The 17,153-nt window shown below is 45.1% G+C and overlaps 1 protein-coding gene across 3 annotated transcripts in view; it reads right to left on the reverse strand.

Moving 5' to 3' along the window:
* The window catches only part of FRMD4A (FERM domain containing 4A), a 314,917-nt gene that overhangs the window by 82,400 nt on the left and 215,364 nt on the right, over positions 1-17,153 (reverse strand). The gene's annotated exons all lie outside the window — the stretch shown is intronic.

The following is a 17,153-nucleotide window of genomic DNA, read 5'->3' on the forward strand; positions in this document are numbered from 1 at the left end:
TTAATACGCTCACTGACTTTCCCTTGTAACAGCAATTTTTCCTTCCTCAATAAAATGCAAGTTTGCCATACCCTCTCCTCCCAAAGATCATTTTCTGCATAATTATCTGAAGTTGCTCCTCCTGTTGTGGGTTCTTGACACTCATGGAAACATCTAATACACAGACACTTGCACATAGCAATTTCTTGCTAGCCTGGGCTTTTCTTTGAAGTTAATTGGTGTGCTGTTGAAAGGCGTCGGGCTGACAGCCCTGGAGACCGAAACCCTCTACACCCCTAAACAGGTACAGAGCAGGCAACAGCAGCACAGACAATGTCATTCACTCCCCGTGGCCCATTCAGTCTTCAGCCTCATTGCTGAGTTGTTATGTAGATGCTCCTCCATTGAGATATGGACTGAAACCACATTTCACTGAAGCTCATTTCAGATAGGCTAAATCATAGCCATTTTGTTGATGACTTTCAGTTCCTACAAAGATGGGCTAGGCTCACATCCATGACACAGAGGGGGAAAAAAGAACAATCACTAGGACACCAATTGATGGTGAGATAGCAAGAAACCTCCTGTCATAAACAGTTAGTTACGGGTTAAGGTTTTTGTCTACCTGTAAAGGGTTAACAAGCAGTACCTGTGGACACCTGACCAGAGGACCAATGAGGGACAAGATTATTTTCAAATCCGTGGAGGGAAGTTTTTTGTTTTTTTCCCCCTGTTCTTTGATTTCTTAGTGAATCTCTCTTGGGTATTAAGAGAGTCCAGACATCTTAATCAAGTCCTCCCAGGTTTCTGCAACAAATTCTTCTATTCAAGCTAGTGAGTATTAGCAAGGAACTAGTATTCTTATACTTTTATTTCTGTATTTGCAATTCTGTGTTTTGCTACAGAATTTCTTTAAGTCTGTACTGTGATTGCTTTTACTGAGAAAGAAGGGAGGGGGAATTCTCTCCAGAGATTGATAAGTTTAGACCCTGTATTGTTCCAATTTGGTTACAGAGACAGTGACTTTTTCTTTTTATTCTTTAATAAATTCTTTTCTTTTCTTTGGAAAAAAAAACAAACTTCCCTCCACCGATTTGAAAATAATCTTGTCCCTCATTGGTCCTCTGGTCAGGTGTCCACAGGTACTGCTTGTTAACCCTTTACAGGTAGACAAAAACCTTAACCCTTAACTAACTGTTTAAGTTGCTGATGCACTCTCTCGTGAAAGTTTCCCAGAATCAAGTGGTTAAAAAGTGATCTTCACATGTTTACATGCTTAGTAGTATATGTAATACTGCATGTGTTTTAGTAATCTGTTTATTTTACAGTTCTAGGAGGAAATCACCACCAGTAGTTCCCACTGTTGGTGATTTGGGGGGCGTGTCATAAACAGTTAGTTAAGGGTTAAGGTTTTTGTCTACCTGTAAAGGGTTAACAAGCAGTACCTGTGGACACCTGACCAGAGGACCAATGAGGGACAAGATTATTTTCAAATCTGTGGAGGGAAGTTTTTTTTTTTTTTTCCCCTGTTCTTTGTTTTCTTAGCGAGTCTCTCTTGGGTATTAAGAGAGTCCAGACATCTTAATCAAGTCCTCCCAGGTTTCTGCAACAAATTCTTCTATTCAAGCTAGTGAGTATTAGCAAGGAACTAGTATTCTTATACTTTTATTTCTGTATTTGCAATTCTGTGTTTTGCTATAGAATTTCTTTAAGTCTGTACTGTGATTGCTTTTACTGAGAAAGAAGGGAGGGGGAATTCTCTCCAGAGATTGATAAGTTTAGACCCTGTATTGTTCCAATTTGGTTACAGAGACAGTGACTTTTTCTTTTTATTCTTTAATAAATTCTTTTCTTTTCTTTGGACTTGGTTAATTCCTTCTCTTGTGGAAATTCAGGGGAAGGGGAGGGGGGAAGAGATAATTCCTCCTGGGTTTGATTCAAGCAGTTTGAATCAGGTATCTCTTTCCAGGACTAGGGAAGGGGAGGGGGTGGTAAGTCCCTCTTTGTGTTGAGTCAAGGATTTGACTCGGTGTATATCTCTCCAGAGTGGCTAGGAGAGAGGGAGGGGGGAAGTGGGCTGCTTCCCTGTGTGTAGAGATTCAGGGACATTGAATCTGTGTTCCCCAGGGAAAGTTGGGGGAACAGGCAGTGTGTCAGACACTTAAATCTGACTGGTGGCAGTGTAGTAAATCTAAACTAGGATTTTAGTTTAGGGGGAAACTAAGGCAGGTCCCTACATTGGAACCCAACAGCTCCAAGTGGGGGTGAGACCTATGACACCTCCCCTTGAGTAATAACTAGGGATCTTATTCTCCTTCACACTGGTGTAAGTCTGGAGTCTATTTAAGTCAAGAGAGTTACACTGGTGTAAAACCAGGGTAAATGAGATCAGAATTGGCTAGAAGAAAGATACAGAGAGACACCATCTTCCTTTCCAAATGCAAACAGATGGACATCATACCAAAAAGGACTGAAGGTAAAAAATCCATTACAATCTACATACCACACAGACTATGCTGAGAGATTGTGCCACACACTCTCAAAGAAACTGCGGAACCATCTGATCAACATCCTATACAGCAAACAGGGAAAGATTAAGAATGAGCTCTCAAAACTGGATACTCTCATAAAAAAACCCCAACCTTCCACACAAACTTCCTTGTGGCTGGACTTTACAAAAATTAGACAAGCCATTTACAACACACACTTTGCTTCTCTACAAAGGAAAAAGGACACTAAACTATCTAAACTACTACATGCCACAACCGTGGTTCCCTTAACTCACCCAACAATATTGTTAATCTATCCAGCTATACCCTTAGCCTGGCAGAAGAATCTGTCCTATCTCGGGGCCTCTCCTTCTGCCCCTCCACCCCCCATGAATATGATACTATTCTGTGGTGACCTAGAATCCTACTTTTGATGTCTCTGACTCAAGGAATATTTCCAACACCTCTGAACAGCATAGTAACCCACAGAAACCTTCCTACCAACGCTACAAAAAGAAGGATTCTGCGTCGACTCCTCCTGAAGGTCGAAACAGACTGGACTTCTACATAAAGTGCTTCCGCCGACATGCACAGGCTGAAACTGTGGAAAAGCAGCATCACTTGCCCCATAACCTCAGTCGTGCAGAACACAACGTCATCCACAGCCTCAGGAACAACTCTGACACCATAATCAAACAGGCTGACAAAGGAGGTGCTGTTGTCATCACGAATAGGTCGGAATATGAATGAGAGGCTGCTAGGCAGCTCTCTAACACCACATTCTACAGGCCATTACCCTCTGATCTCACTGAGGGTTACCAAAAGAAACTACACCATCTGTTCAAGAAACTCCCTGAAAAAGCACAGGAACAAATCTGCACAGACACACCCCTAGAACCTTGACCAGGGGTATTCTATTTGCTACCCAAGATCCATAAGCCTGGAAATCCTGGACGCCCCATCATCTCAGGCATTGGCACCCTGACAGCAGGATTGTCTGGCTATGTAGACTCTCTCCTCTATGCCCTACGCTATCAGCACTCCTAGCTATCTTTGAGACACCACTGACTTCCTGAGGAAACTACAATCCATTGGTGATCTTCCAGAAAACACCATCCTGGCCACTATGGATGTAGAAGCCCTCTACAGTTGACACCAACTTTCACACAGAAGATGGACTACAAGCCATCAGGAACAGTATCCCCGATAATGTCACGGCAAACCTGGTGGCTGAACTTTGTGACTTTGTCCTCACCCACAACTTTTTCACATTTGGGGACAATGTATACCTTCAAGTCAACGGCACTGCTATGGGTACCCGCATGGCCCCACAGTATACCAACATCTTTATGGCTGACTTAGAACAATGCTTCCTCATCTCTTGTCCCCTAACGCCACCACTTTACTTGCGCTACATTGATGACATCTTCATCATCTGGACCCATGAAAAAGAAGCCCTTGAGGAATTCCACCATGATTTCAACAATTTCCATCCCACCATCAACCTCAGCCTGGACCAGTCCACACAAGAGATCCGCTTCCTGGACACTACAGTGCTAATAAGCGACGGTCACAGACACCACCCTATACCGGAAACCTACTGACCGCTATACTTACCTACATGCCTCCAGCTTTCAGCCAGACCACACCACACCACACAATCCATTGTCTACAGCCACGCCCTAAGATACAACCACATTTGCTCCAATCCCTCAGACAGAGACAAATACCTAAAAGATCTCTATCAAGTGTTCTTAAAACTACAATACCCACCTGCTGAAGTGAAAAAACAGATTGACAGAGCCAGAAGAGTACCCAGAAGTCACCTACTACAGGACAGGCCCAACAAAGCAAGTAACAGAACGCCACTAGCCGTCACCTTTAGCCCCCAACTAAAACCTCTCCAGCGCATCATCAAGGATGTACAACCTAACCTGAAGGACGATTCCTCACTCTCACAGACCTTGGGAGACAGGCCAGTCCTCGCTTATAGACAGCCCCCCAACCTGAAGCAAATACTCACCAGCAACCACACACCACACAACAAAAACACTAACCCAGGAACCTATCCTTGCAACAAAGCTCATTGCCAACTCTGTCCACACATCTACTCAAGGGACACCATCGTAGGACCTAATCACATCTGCCACACCATAAGGGGCTCATTCACTTGCACATCTACCAATGTGATATATGCCAACATGTGCCAGCAATGCCCCTCTGCCACGTACATTGGCCAAACCAGACAGCCTCTACGCAAAAGAATAAATGGACACAAATCAGATGTCAAGAATTATAACATTCAAAAACGAGCTGGGGAACACTTCAACCTCCCTAGACACTCAATTACAGACCTAAAAGTCGCAATTCTTCAACAAAAAAACTTCAAAAACAGACTCCAATGAGAAACTACAGAACTGGAATTAATTTGCAAACTGGACACCATTAAATTAGGCTTGAATAAAGACTGGCACTGGATGGGTCATTACACAAACTAAAAACTATTTTCCCATGCTAATTTTCCCCCCAACTGTTACTCACACCTTCTTGTCAACTGTTTGAAATGGGCCATCCTGATTATCACTACAAAAGTTTTTTTTCCTCCTGCTGATAATAGCCCACCTTAACTGATTTGTCTTGTTACAGTTGGTATGGCAACCCCCATCTTTTCATGTTCTCTGTATATATATATATATATATATCTTCCTACTGTATTTTCCACTCCATGCATCTGATGAAGTGGGTTTTAGCCCACGAAAGCTTATGCCCAAATAAATTTGTTAGTCTCTAAGGTGCCACAAGTTCTCCTCATTCTTTTTGCTGATACAGACTAACAGGGCTACCACTATGAAATCTGTGATTAATTAGTAAGAAAAAAGTATGGTGATATTTAGAAGCCATTCAGAATAGGCAAGAAACTTCACTCTGGAGCCTGGTGACCATCACAGGTGAAGTGATTTGATAATGAACTATCTCCGGTGAAAGAAAAGATTGTGATACAACTGACACTGCTTTAGACATGGTTAGCAAGCATTTTCCCACAGCATTTCTCCACTCACATACCACAGGAACCTAGATGGGTATGTCTAGACTAGAGTTTGTGGTCGTGTTTTAACTCATGTTAATTGCTAGGCTGAGCCAGAGGGTGAACCACAAATGTATGTGTCCTGGAACAAACATTTGTGGAGTGTCTAGACTAGCATTTACAATTGAGTTAGTTAACTAGCAATCAATTAACTTGAGTTAAACCAGGACCACAAACTACTTGAGAAATCCCTATGGAGAGCACAGAGTTTCTTGCAAAATGGGTTCTAGTTTCTCATCTGGACAAAGATATGCTGGAAAGTACCCACAAGAAATTGCGAGGGCACAAAACCAGTGCAAACTAGTCCTAGCATGCAAATGTACAGTGGCTAAAATATCAATATTTGCCAATATATATACAAAACTGTTTCCTATTCTAAGTGTAAAGAAAAACTGTAGTATCTCAGATACCGATGTCAGATGACTTTTGGCAAATGCTGACCTTCTACGGGCTACCATTGTCTTGTACCCCATCATTCAGTTGTCAATCTTTCTTAAGAGCAAATGTTCAAAAATCATTCTGGTTTTTTACTTCTGTAGGAAACACATATCTGCACAAGTTTGAGTTGTTGCTCTATTCAGCATTATCCGCTGATCTGACCTCTATGCTCTGCGGCTGACAGAAGAGGCAACCCAGATAACACCACCTTGCCACTTACATAATTCATTGTATTTGCTCAGACAGGTCAGTCTCCTCTACAGCAACTGCGCACTCGACCCTTGCCAACTTTTTTAACATTGTGAAAGACTTGAAAAAGTCAATTCTCCAAGAAGCAGCCAGCACCCACATTGTACATCTGCTTAGGTAGGTTCCATACAAGAAACTTGTCTGAATTCTGCTGTGACATTGCACCCCATAATGCTTTATAGATATATGCTTATGAGTGTAAATATGACATACTGTAACTGGAATATGTTTTAGGCTAGTGTCATAGGTCTCACCCCCACTTAGAGCTGGTGGGTTCCAATATGGGGACCTGCATGAAATAATCTCTAAACTAAAAATCCTAGTTTAGATCTTGTAAAAGCTGCCACCACCCAATCAGGTACGTGGATTGGGACACAATCCTTCCCCCAAAATCCTAGGGGATCCCAAGAACCCCAAATCCATGGAGTTCTTACACCCAGGAGAAATAAACCATTCCCCCTGCTTCCTCCCCCCTCCCTTTTCCTTGGAGAGATACCGGGATTTAACTACAGAGGGATGCCTCCCCCTCCCCCTTACCTGAGAATCCACCCAAGGAAGGATCAACCAAGTCCTTAATAGAAAAAGAATTTATTAAAGAATAAAAAGAAAGTCACTGTCTCTGTAACCAAGATGGAACAATACACAGAGTCTAACCTATAAACCTGGAGAGCATTCCCCCTCCCCCTTTCTTTCTCAGTAAAAGCAAAGTAACAGCAAACAGGAATAAAGAATTTCCTTTAGCAAACACACAATTGCAAATGTAGAAATTAAATTATAAGACTAATCCGCCTTTCTAATTAATACTCACTATTAGATAGTAGGAACTACTCCAGGAGAACTTGGAGACATGACTGGCCTCTCTTAGATCCAAAAAGAGAACACTCTAACAAAGAACACAGACAAAGGCTTCCCTCCACAGAGATTTGAAATGATCTCGTCTCTGATTGGTCCTCTGGTCAGGTGGTCATCAGGTACTGCATGTTAACCCTTTACAGGTAAAAGAGACCTTAACCCTTAACTATCTGATTATGACAGCTAGATATACCATGTAATGTATCTTTGCAAAGGTTATGTTCTACTGAATGTATGCATCCTACTCGTATGCATGTATCATTTTTATATCTGAAGTTATGAGTATTGGCTCTATGCTTGTATTTAAAGTGTTTGCTGTAGGAAGCACCTAAGGCAGATTTGGTCACCATAGTGTCAAGGGGTTAATCAAGTAATTGGGAGTACTTGGCTAACAATGGACCTTGACAGACACCAATCCACATCTGAGCTTTCCTGGGAACCTTTGGGCTAACATGTGGGCAATGGCGTCGGCCTGTAGAGAACCGAGTCATGCATGGACATGTGACTTGCCCATGTGTAGTGAGGCGGACTGGTTCCCAGCCTCCGCGGAGGGGGACGAGCCCTTCCAGATGCCAAAGTGGGCAGAGCCAATGGAGCTTGCGCCCGCCCCCCAGAGGTCAGGGCGCAGGACAGGAAGTACGAAAGCCCAACCCCAGAGCTCACTAGAGGCCCGGCCGCCGGAGAAGCCAGACGCCTGTGGCCTAGCTCCCTGCAGGGAGATTCCTGCAGCTTGCGGCTGACCTGAGGATTGGCCAGATGCCGACCAGACCCCGGAGAACCTGGTAAACCTGCCGCTGGCAAGTTACCTGGAGGAGCTGCCAAGCCTACTGCTTGCTGGGTACCCAGAGGAGCCCATGGTGCTTGAGTCAATGGAAGATTCCGTCCAGATGCAGGTACCTCTGGAGGGGGAGGTAGGAAGTAGTCGGGGGCAACCGACCCTAGTCTGGCTGCCGCACACCCAGAGCCAATGTCAGTGTGTGTTGAGGCCAGGATCCCCAGTGACGCAGCAGCGGGTCGTCTATTGCTGCTCGGGCCCCAGGCTGGGATGCAGTGGAGTGGGAGGGCCTGCGTCCCCCCTGCCACCCAGCTCGCAGGTGCCCTTCTCCCTCTCTCCCCAGGCCCTTCAGAGCCAGGACCTGGGCCTGTTATTGAACTGTTTGCCTGCCTGGGGGACTGAGGTGCGGACTGTTTGCCTCCCAGCCAGGCTAATTCCCCCAGTTCACTGGACCTAAGTAGTGAGGCGGCCTGGTTCCCAGCCGCCCCAGAGGGGGGCGAGCCCTGGCGGAACCCCTACACCATATGACTCCAAAACTCCATCTTGTAGCTGTGATTCTACACAGGGGAGAGAGGGGTTTCCATCCACAAGAGAGACTATATAAGCCCCTGGAAACCCCTCCATTTTGTCGTCAGCTGGTTCAAGAGATAGCCTCTCCACCCCAAAGAGATGCCTGAAAGAAACTGGAACAAAGGACAGTAACTACAGGGGTGTGAGTGATTGCTGGACCCAGACTAGGAGGAAGTCTAGTTTGTAAAAGAAGCTTATTGAAACATCTCTGAGGGTAAGATTTACCTGCATTCAGTTTCTTACTCTATTAGGCTTAGACTTGCATGTTTTATTTTATTTTGCTTGGTAACTTACTTTCTTCTGTCTGTTATTACTTGGAACCACTTACCTCCTACTTTTTATATTTAATAAAACCACTTGTTACTTATTAATTAACCCAGAGCAAGTACCTGGGGGATCAAACAATTGTTCATATCTCTCTATCAGTGTTATAGAGGGTGAACAATTTATGAGTTTACCCTTATAAGCTTTATACAGAGTAAAACGGATTTATTTGGGGTTTGGCTCCCATTAGGAACTGGGTGTCGGAGACAGGAGCACTTCTTAAGCTGTTTTCAGTTAAGCGTGCAGATTTTGGGGGACATGGTTCAGTTCTGGGTCTGTGTTTGTAGCAGGGTAGCATGTCTGGCACAAGACAGGATACTGAAGTCCCAAGCTGCCAGGGAAAACAGGCTTAGAGGTAGTCTCAGCACATCAGGTGGCAGTTCCAAGGAGGTTTCTGTGACTCAACCTGTCACATCTGCCATCAATAAAGAGAAGTCTGAGAAGTTTCAGAAACATATCTGGGAAACAAAGGGAAGTGATTTCCAAAATGGGCCTTTCCAAGACCCAAACCAGAAAGTTGTCAAACAAGTGACAAGTCTAATGGTGATGAACTGCCCTTGAGCTGTTGGAGAAATCCCAGAACTGGTAATGCCAGCCTGTGAAAGGATGAACTAATCCGGTGAACTCTGGTGCTTCCCTTGGTAAAGGATATAATTGCACCATGGCAAAAAGTCTTTTAAGGATCAGAGGAAAAGTAGAAGTCATTCATAGTGGGATTGGATAGGGTGGCCTTCGTGGACAGTATCAACATAGCGTGGTTTAAATGTAAATGTTACCTTGGGTGGCAGAGTGTTCCTGTGCCACAGAATGGGTCCATCACCATCAGAGATAGTTCAAGCTCCCTCAGACCACCCTGCCAAGTGTAGCTCAAAGGATCACCTCCTGGGCTGGACAGCAGTTCAGATTCCATGGCTCATTCAATCCTTCCGGTTCTGCTGAGACTGCCATACTACTGCTTTTTATTTTGAGGACACTGGTCTCACCAGAAATAAGCTAAGAATCCCAAACAGCCATCATGGCTAATACCTGACTGAGGGGGGATTTGAACTTATGATCTACAGGTGAAAGGCTGCCTAATATATAATTACCAAGTCCCCCGAGCAATTTGGTCACCTAGTTATGATGATTAATAATTATACTATATTAAGGAAAATATTGAAGAACAATATGAACATAGATTATAAAAAGTCCATCTACAGGTCAGCTAAGCCATTTTGAAAGGGGGGGGTGAGGGAAAGAGAATATGGTATGGCTGACTGATTTAATCACTGTCTTGGAACTCCCCAGCTCTAATCTTGGTTCTGATACTGACTCCCTCCTTAGGCAAGTCAATTAACTCCTCTGCCTCAACCTCTCCAATGGTACGTTAAAAATAACAGTATCTATCTACCTCAGGGTGGCTTTACAAAAATTAAACGTTTACAAGTTGCTCAGCAAATGAAACGTTAAAAACTGCTGGTCCTGCAATTAATTTTAAGCTAGGTTACTTGTGCCATCTGCTCTCAGCAAATTCAGAAACTTTCTGCTACATGTAAATATCAACCAGCAATTACAAAAGAAACTGCAGGCTAAATCTCCCTGTTATTATCAGTCTCATAATTATCTCCACTGAATAAAAGTGGAGGAATGTGCTCTGAGACCGGGGCAGAAAAGGTGCCATTACAGGAGCAAGGTTTTATGATCACTATTGTTATGGTGCAATACGAACGGCTGCATGTTGGCTCCTGTAATTCTTAAACCCGAATTGCATAAATGCTGTTTTATTACACAGGCTGAACATTAAGCATATAATTGTTTTTGAGATTACAATAGGCACAAACATGTATATTATTTTAAAATGTCCTTTAGTAGCAAATTAGCCCTCTGCCTTGCTTCCCTGGCTGTTGTCACTATTCAATGTTTTGCGAGGGGATGCTCTTGTACTTTTCTCCCCATGCATATCCTGACTCAAAGAAGCTAACAAAGATGGACTGGTTTTGGAGCTATTTAAAAAGACTGGGTTTTTTACCCTTTTTTTTTTTTTTAACCAAGCTGTGGGACGAGTACTGTATGTGAGGGGTGTCTTAGCTTTCTTGGCATTGTTGTTTAAGATCTAAAATCCTAACTCTCCATTAAACCAAAGGCAACATGAGCTTTCCCATTGACTTCAATAGGCGCTGGATCAGGCCCCGAATCAGGTAGGATTAAATTGGGGGGGAAAGTTCAAACACGAGCAATATGCTCAGCTCTGCCAGGGAAAGTGATCCACAGCGGTGCAGTATGGTTCAGATGAAGTATTCAATACTTTCATAGACCCCACAGGCCATAGAACTTCCCCTGAATAATTCTAAGAGCAGATCTTTTAGAAAAACATCCACATGTGATTTTTAAATGTCCAATGATGGAAAAATCTACGACAACCCTTGGTAAATTGTTCCAGTGGTAAATTACCCTGACAGTTAAAAGTGTACCCCTTAAATCCAGCCTGAATTTCTCTAGTTTCAACTTCCAGCCACTGGATCGTGTTACACCCTTCTCTGCTAGACTGAAGAGCCCATTATCAAATATTTGTTCCCCATGTTGGTATTTATAGACTGTGACCAAGTCATCCCTTAATCGTCTCTTTGTTAAATTAAATAGAGTTCCTTGAGTCTATCACTATAAGACACGTTTTCTAATCCTTTAATCATTCTTGTGGCTCTTCTCTGAATCTTCTCCCGTTTATCAACATCCTTCTTGAATTGTGGCCACCAGAACTGGATACGCTATTCCAGCAGACTTTGCATTAGTGCCAAATATAGAGGTAAAATAACCTCTCTACTATTTGAGATTCCCCCGTTTATAAGTTCCAGGATTGCATTAGCCCTTTTGCCCCAATGCCAGACTTGGAGTTTATCCACCACGATCCTCATATCTTTTTCAGAGTCACTTTTTCCCAGGATAGAGTCTCCCATCCCGTAAATATGGCCTGTGTTCTTTGTTCCCCGATGAGTACATTTACATTTAGCCGTATTAAAATGCATATTGTTTGCTCGCACCCAGCTTACCAACCGAGCCAGATCGCTCTTGTATCACTGACCTATCTTCTTCATTATTTACCACTCCCCCAATTTTTGTGTCATCTGCAAATATTATCAGTGATGATTTCATGTTTTCTTCCAGGTCATTAAAATAGCGTAGGGCCGAGAACTGATTCCTGTGGAACCCCAATGGAAACACACCTGCCTGATGAAGATTCCTCGTTTACAGTTATATTTTGAGACCTCTCTCTTAGCCACATTTGAATCCATTTAATATGTGTCAAGTTAATTTCATAACATTCTAGTTTTTTAATCAAAATGTCATGCATACCAAGTCAAACACCCTACAGAAGTCTATTACATCAACACTTTTACCTTTATCAACCAAATTTGTAATCTCATGAAAAAAATGTCAGATTAGTTTGACGAGATCTATTTTTCATGAACTCATGTTGATTGGCATTAATTATATTAACCTCCTTTATTTCTTTATTAATTGAGTCCCATACCATCTGCACCAGTATTTTGCCTGGAATCAATGTCAGGCTAACAGGCCTATAATTACCCAGGCCTATAATTACCCAGGTCACACCATTTACCCTTTTAAAATATTGGCACAGCATTAGCTTTCTTCCAGTCTTCTGGAACTACTCCAGCATTTCCCAGTGTCTTACCCAGAGGTGCCAGGAGGGAGGCAGTCTGTGATATTTAGGACTGGGTTTATCAAAGAGTCTAAGCATAGGCGCCGAGTTTCTAAACTGCCGGGGGGTGCTCCCTCTGGCTCGGCCCAGGCCCCGCTCCTTCCCACCCCCACTCTGCCCCTTCCCTGCCCAGTTCCACCGCCTCCCCCCGAGCATGCTGCGCCTCCGCTCCTCCCCCTCCCCCCCCCGCGCCTCCTGACGCTGCAAAACAGCTGATCCGGGGCAGGCGGTAGGTGCTGGGAGGGAGGGGAAGGCGCTGATCAGTGGGGCCTGCTGGTGGGCAGGAGGTGCTGGAAGGGGGGGGTTCTGATAGGGGGGCTGCCGGTGGGTGCTCAGCACCCACCATTTTTCCCCCATGAGTGCTCCAGCCTCGGAGCACCCATGGAATAGATGCCTATAGCCAAGTCTTCACTACCCGCAAGATCGGCGGGTAGTGATTGATCTATCGGGGATCGATTTATCGCATCTAGTGTCGAGGCGATAAAATCGATCCCTGATTGCGCTCCCCATCGACTCTGGAACTCCAGCTCGTGAGAGGCGAAAGCAGAGTCGATGGGGGAGTGGCAGCGGTCCACTTGCCGCCGTCCTCACGGCCAGGTAAGTCAACCTAAGATACACCGACTTCAGCTATGCTATTTGCGTAGCTGAAGTCGGCGTATCTTAGGTCGACACCCCCCCACCCCTCCCAGTGTAGACCAAGGCTATGAGTCTAAGAGAATTCAAGGCCTGAAGTCAATAGGCATTTTGCCACTGACTTCAAAAAGTACAGAATTAAGAGCTAAGTGTCCATCTCCTATTGAAAGTCAATAGGATTTGGACACCTCATTCCCATAGGCTCCTTTAGAAATCCGAGCCTAAATGTATAATTTTTCAGTCCAAACAACCATATCCTTTGATTACTCCTCCAAAATGAAGGTGAAAAATCAATTCCCCTTAACATACAAAGGGCTTTAACTTCTTTTTTAAAACCCAGCTGAGTAGTACATCCTCTGCAATTCTGCCTTTAAAGCCATGTGAACTTGTTGGAAAATTCTTGAAACCCAATCGGCAGTAGCAGGAAAAACTCCATCTAAAGGGATATTCAGGAAAATGACACAATAATGCTCCTATTGACTCCAGGGCTCTTGATAATTACTGTCGAACTCTGCACGGAATCTAAAGAATTGGAGCAGACTGATGATAGCAAACACTGGGCCTTATAAGGCTTATTTTTTTCTGCCTTTCCTGCACCATGGGTTTCCATCCCAGGGTTGCTGATGCCCTGTGTTTTGGCTATGGCTACACTACAGGGCTTATAGCATGGCACACAAGTGTCTTTATGTGTTTCTAATGGGGGAAAATAGGCACCATCTGTGACTATTTACATATTTAATTTTACATTGGGTGATAACCTTTTCTACATTTAGAGTCAGGGAAAAGTTCAGAAGGAGAGTCGGGGAAGTCAGAATCTGAGGGAGTGCGCTGAGGGGTGGTGCTGCAGCGTGGCTGCTGTCTTTTGTATAACCACGGTGTTAGCAGACAGACTTCCACTGAATGGCAGCTTTCGGTGTATGATATTCTGCTACTGAATAGCCATTGAGCAGGCCCCTGCCCCCAAGCCACACAGAAGTGTGGGCTGGCAGAGGGGCAGAGCTTCCTGTCCCTTGAAATTCTTAACAGTTAGGTCACAAAGACTGTCTGTCAGCAAACTGACTATAGTACCAACATTTCCTTCAGTGAAGTCACTCTTACCCATTGCAGACATTGGCTGTCTGGCCAGCCTGTCAAAGGGCAAACCAGAGTGCATCTCTGCCCCTGGAACCAATTTCCACCCAAGGTTTCAATCGGTTCCAGGCTTATGTACCATCTGCTTTGCTTTGAATGATGATGGTCGCACATCACCTGTAACTCATTCAGAATGCATCTCAGCCACACACGGCTGCCACCACTCGAATCAAAGGCTGTGTCTACACTACCACTTATGTCGGTATAACTTATGTCACTTCAGGCACAGGTGCTGACTTTCCTTTTTCCAGGTGGGTGCTCCACCCCCGCTCTGCCCTGAGGCCCCCCTTTGCTTGCTGTGGGGGGAATCCGCAAGGCCTGTCAAAGTATGGCTCGAGCCTGCACTCAGGTGGAGTTGCACATTGTCAATCAGCCTAGGCTCTGGTTCAGAGCTGGGTGGTAAACAAAGTCACTCAGCTCCAACCTGCACTCAGGTGAGGCTGCAAGCAGTTAATGAGCCCAGCCTCTGGTTCAGAGCTGGGCAGAAAACAAAGTCACTCAGCCTGGGCCTGCAACCAAAGTCAGTTATCTCAGGCCTTCATTCAGCTAGCCTGAGGGAGTGGGAGTCTGTCACCCACCGCTTGGGTGGCAGGGGGGGGCGCAGGCCCTCCCATTCCACTGTATCCTGGCTCAGGGCCCTAAGGGTGGCGGAGGGGTCTGCCACTGCGTCAGTGGGGATCCAAGCCGCAACACACTGACTCACCCTCTGCCAGCGTTGCAGCCAAACAGGGGTCTACTACCCCAGGGCTACTTCCACACTCCCCCTCCAAGGGTACCTGCTGATCCAGTGAGATAAGATGATCGGCGGGGACCTCAGTTGCCAGCAGTAGCTCTGCCGGGGTTTGGCCAGCCGGTGGTCCGGGACAGTCGTCTGTCTCCTGCGCGGTCAAGTCGTCCAGAGGTCTGGGTGGGCTGGGCCAGTCATCTGCCAGGTCAGTCCAGGCTCCAGGCGGTCTGGACCAATCGTCTGCACTCTGCGGGCCTGCTGCCACCTCCCAGCACGAGAGCTCAGAGGAAGCATTTGTCCCCTCCAGTGGCTAGGCCACGACTGAGCTTCTGGGTCCCGCCTTTATACTTCTGGCCCCGCTGTTGGCGTCCAAGGGGTGGAGCTAGGGGTAGGGCTCCACCCACGAGAGTTGGAGCCATCCTCTTCCTCTGTGTCTATGGACAGCCCGTCCACCTCACTACAATCCCCCAGCACTGGACAACTCATCTTCCCCAAGACTTGCAGCAGGAGCAGCCATCCTGGGAGAGGTGATAACTGATCAGGTGAGAATGGCAGAAAGTTGCCACCTGAATTTTGGGAGGTCACCTCTGACTTCCATGAGGGTTTGCACATTCCCAAATCACGTTCAGAATGCACAAAAACCTCATCACCATGTGATGTCACCTCTCAGGATGGTGAGGTTTTGATATCATCATGCCTACATCGCACTGTGCTGACGCCAAGCTGTGATGTAAAGATCAAAGCACCATAGGGCTAGATATCATACCACGCTAGTCCCCACAGATAGGAATTCTGCAACAAGTGCTTTCATGGGAATTCTCCCTTCCTTAAAGTTAAGCACCCGCTTAAGTGCTTTGCTGGATTGGGGCCAAAGAGAGACCATTAGTCTCCTGAGCAATAAATCTGACACTGTTTTCAGGCAATAAGTTTGCTGAAATTTTCCATTTTCCTTCTAAACATGCATCTCTTAGATAGTTTTGTTTCTGCAGAAAGCAGAGTTCAATAGTGCAGCCTTCATGAAATGTATGCTGTCATTTACAAGATAGAATCTTTAAATCTCAGTAACAAAGACACTTTGTAACTGCAAAGCTTCTCCATATCAGACAATAGCAAATTCCATTAGTAACAACATTTCAACAATGATAAACCTCAAACGCAGATAGGTAACAACAGGAGCCACCTTCAGCCCTGGCATACATAGGTGCAACTCCTATTGTCTACAAACAAAAGTTACTCCTGCTTGCATCTGGATGAATTTATCCCTAAGACTTCAAGTTCATACATTGCTGTGTTGGTGAAACCCGTAAGCACAAATCCCAGTGGGTGAAATCCTGGCTCCAGTGAAGTCAAAGGCAAAACTCTCATTGACTTCGGTAGCGTCAGGATTTCACCCAATAAGTAAACCCTCTCTAGTGAATGTGAAGTGCTCATGAAAGGTGCTGGATGGATGTTCCTGGAGAAAGGACATAAAGTAGCGCAAGCTTCTCCTACCCTGCTCCTACAACATGCCTCAAACCCAGCCTACAGGTCAGTCTCCAAAGCCCATTCATAGCTTGGCCTCTGTATCATGAGACCGTCAACAGGGTGCCAGTTATAATGGTGGGGTTTGGAAAGCAGATACTACATTGAGACCATCAAACTCACAGACCACCACACAATGAAGACTTTCTTTCACTTATCAAAATTAGCTAGCTACACAAAGAGGATACCTTGCAGCAGTGTGGCCTACTGGATTGTGCACTAGAAATGGACTCAGGAGACCTGGATTCTACTCCTAGCTGTGGCCTACTGGGTGACCTTGGGTAAGTTATTGCCACACTCTATGTCTCAGTTTTTCCTTCTGTAAAATGGGAATCCTGAGACCCTTTTTAAAGTGCTTTGTGATCTACAGATGAAAATCACCTTATAAAAACTTGGTACTACCTTTACTCTGACATGGAGGGCCATTTAGCCCCACCTATGGTAGGATTTTCTGTGATGTTGAAACCTGACCAACTCATTTGACACAGAGCAATGAACAGCCTTCAGTTGGTGAAAACTTTCCACTGCTACCTCCAGCTCTGCACTGGACTGGAATCGGACACCTAAAGGTGAAAGGTTCTACATCCAATCCCCCTGAACCACCTCACCCAATCTGCTCTGTCCTTAACCTTATTTAAGTCCAGCCTGTGCATGTTTTTTTATGTACAGGATACTCTGCT

The sequence above is a fragment of the Mauremys mutica genome, chromosome 1 (assembly GCF_020497125.1).
Source record: "Mauremys mutica isolate MM-2020 ecotype Southern chromosome 1, ASM2049712v1, whole genome shotgun sequence".
Classification (NCBI taxonomy): domain Eukaryota; kingdom Metazoa; phylum Chordata; order Testudines; family Geoemydidae; genus Mauremys; species Mauremys mutica.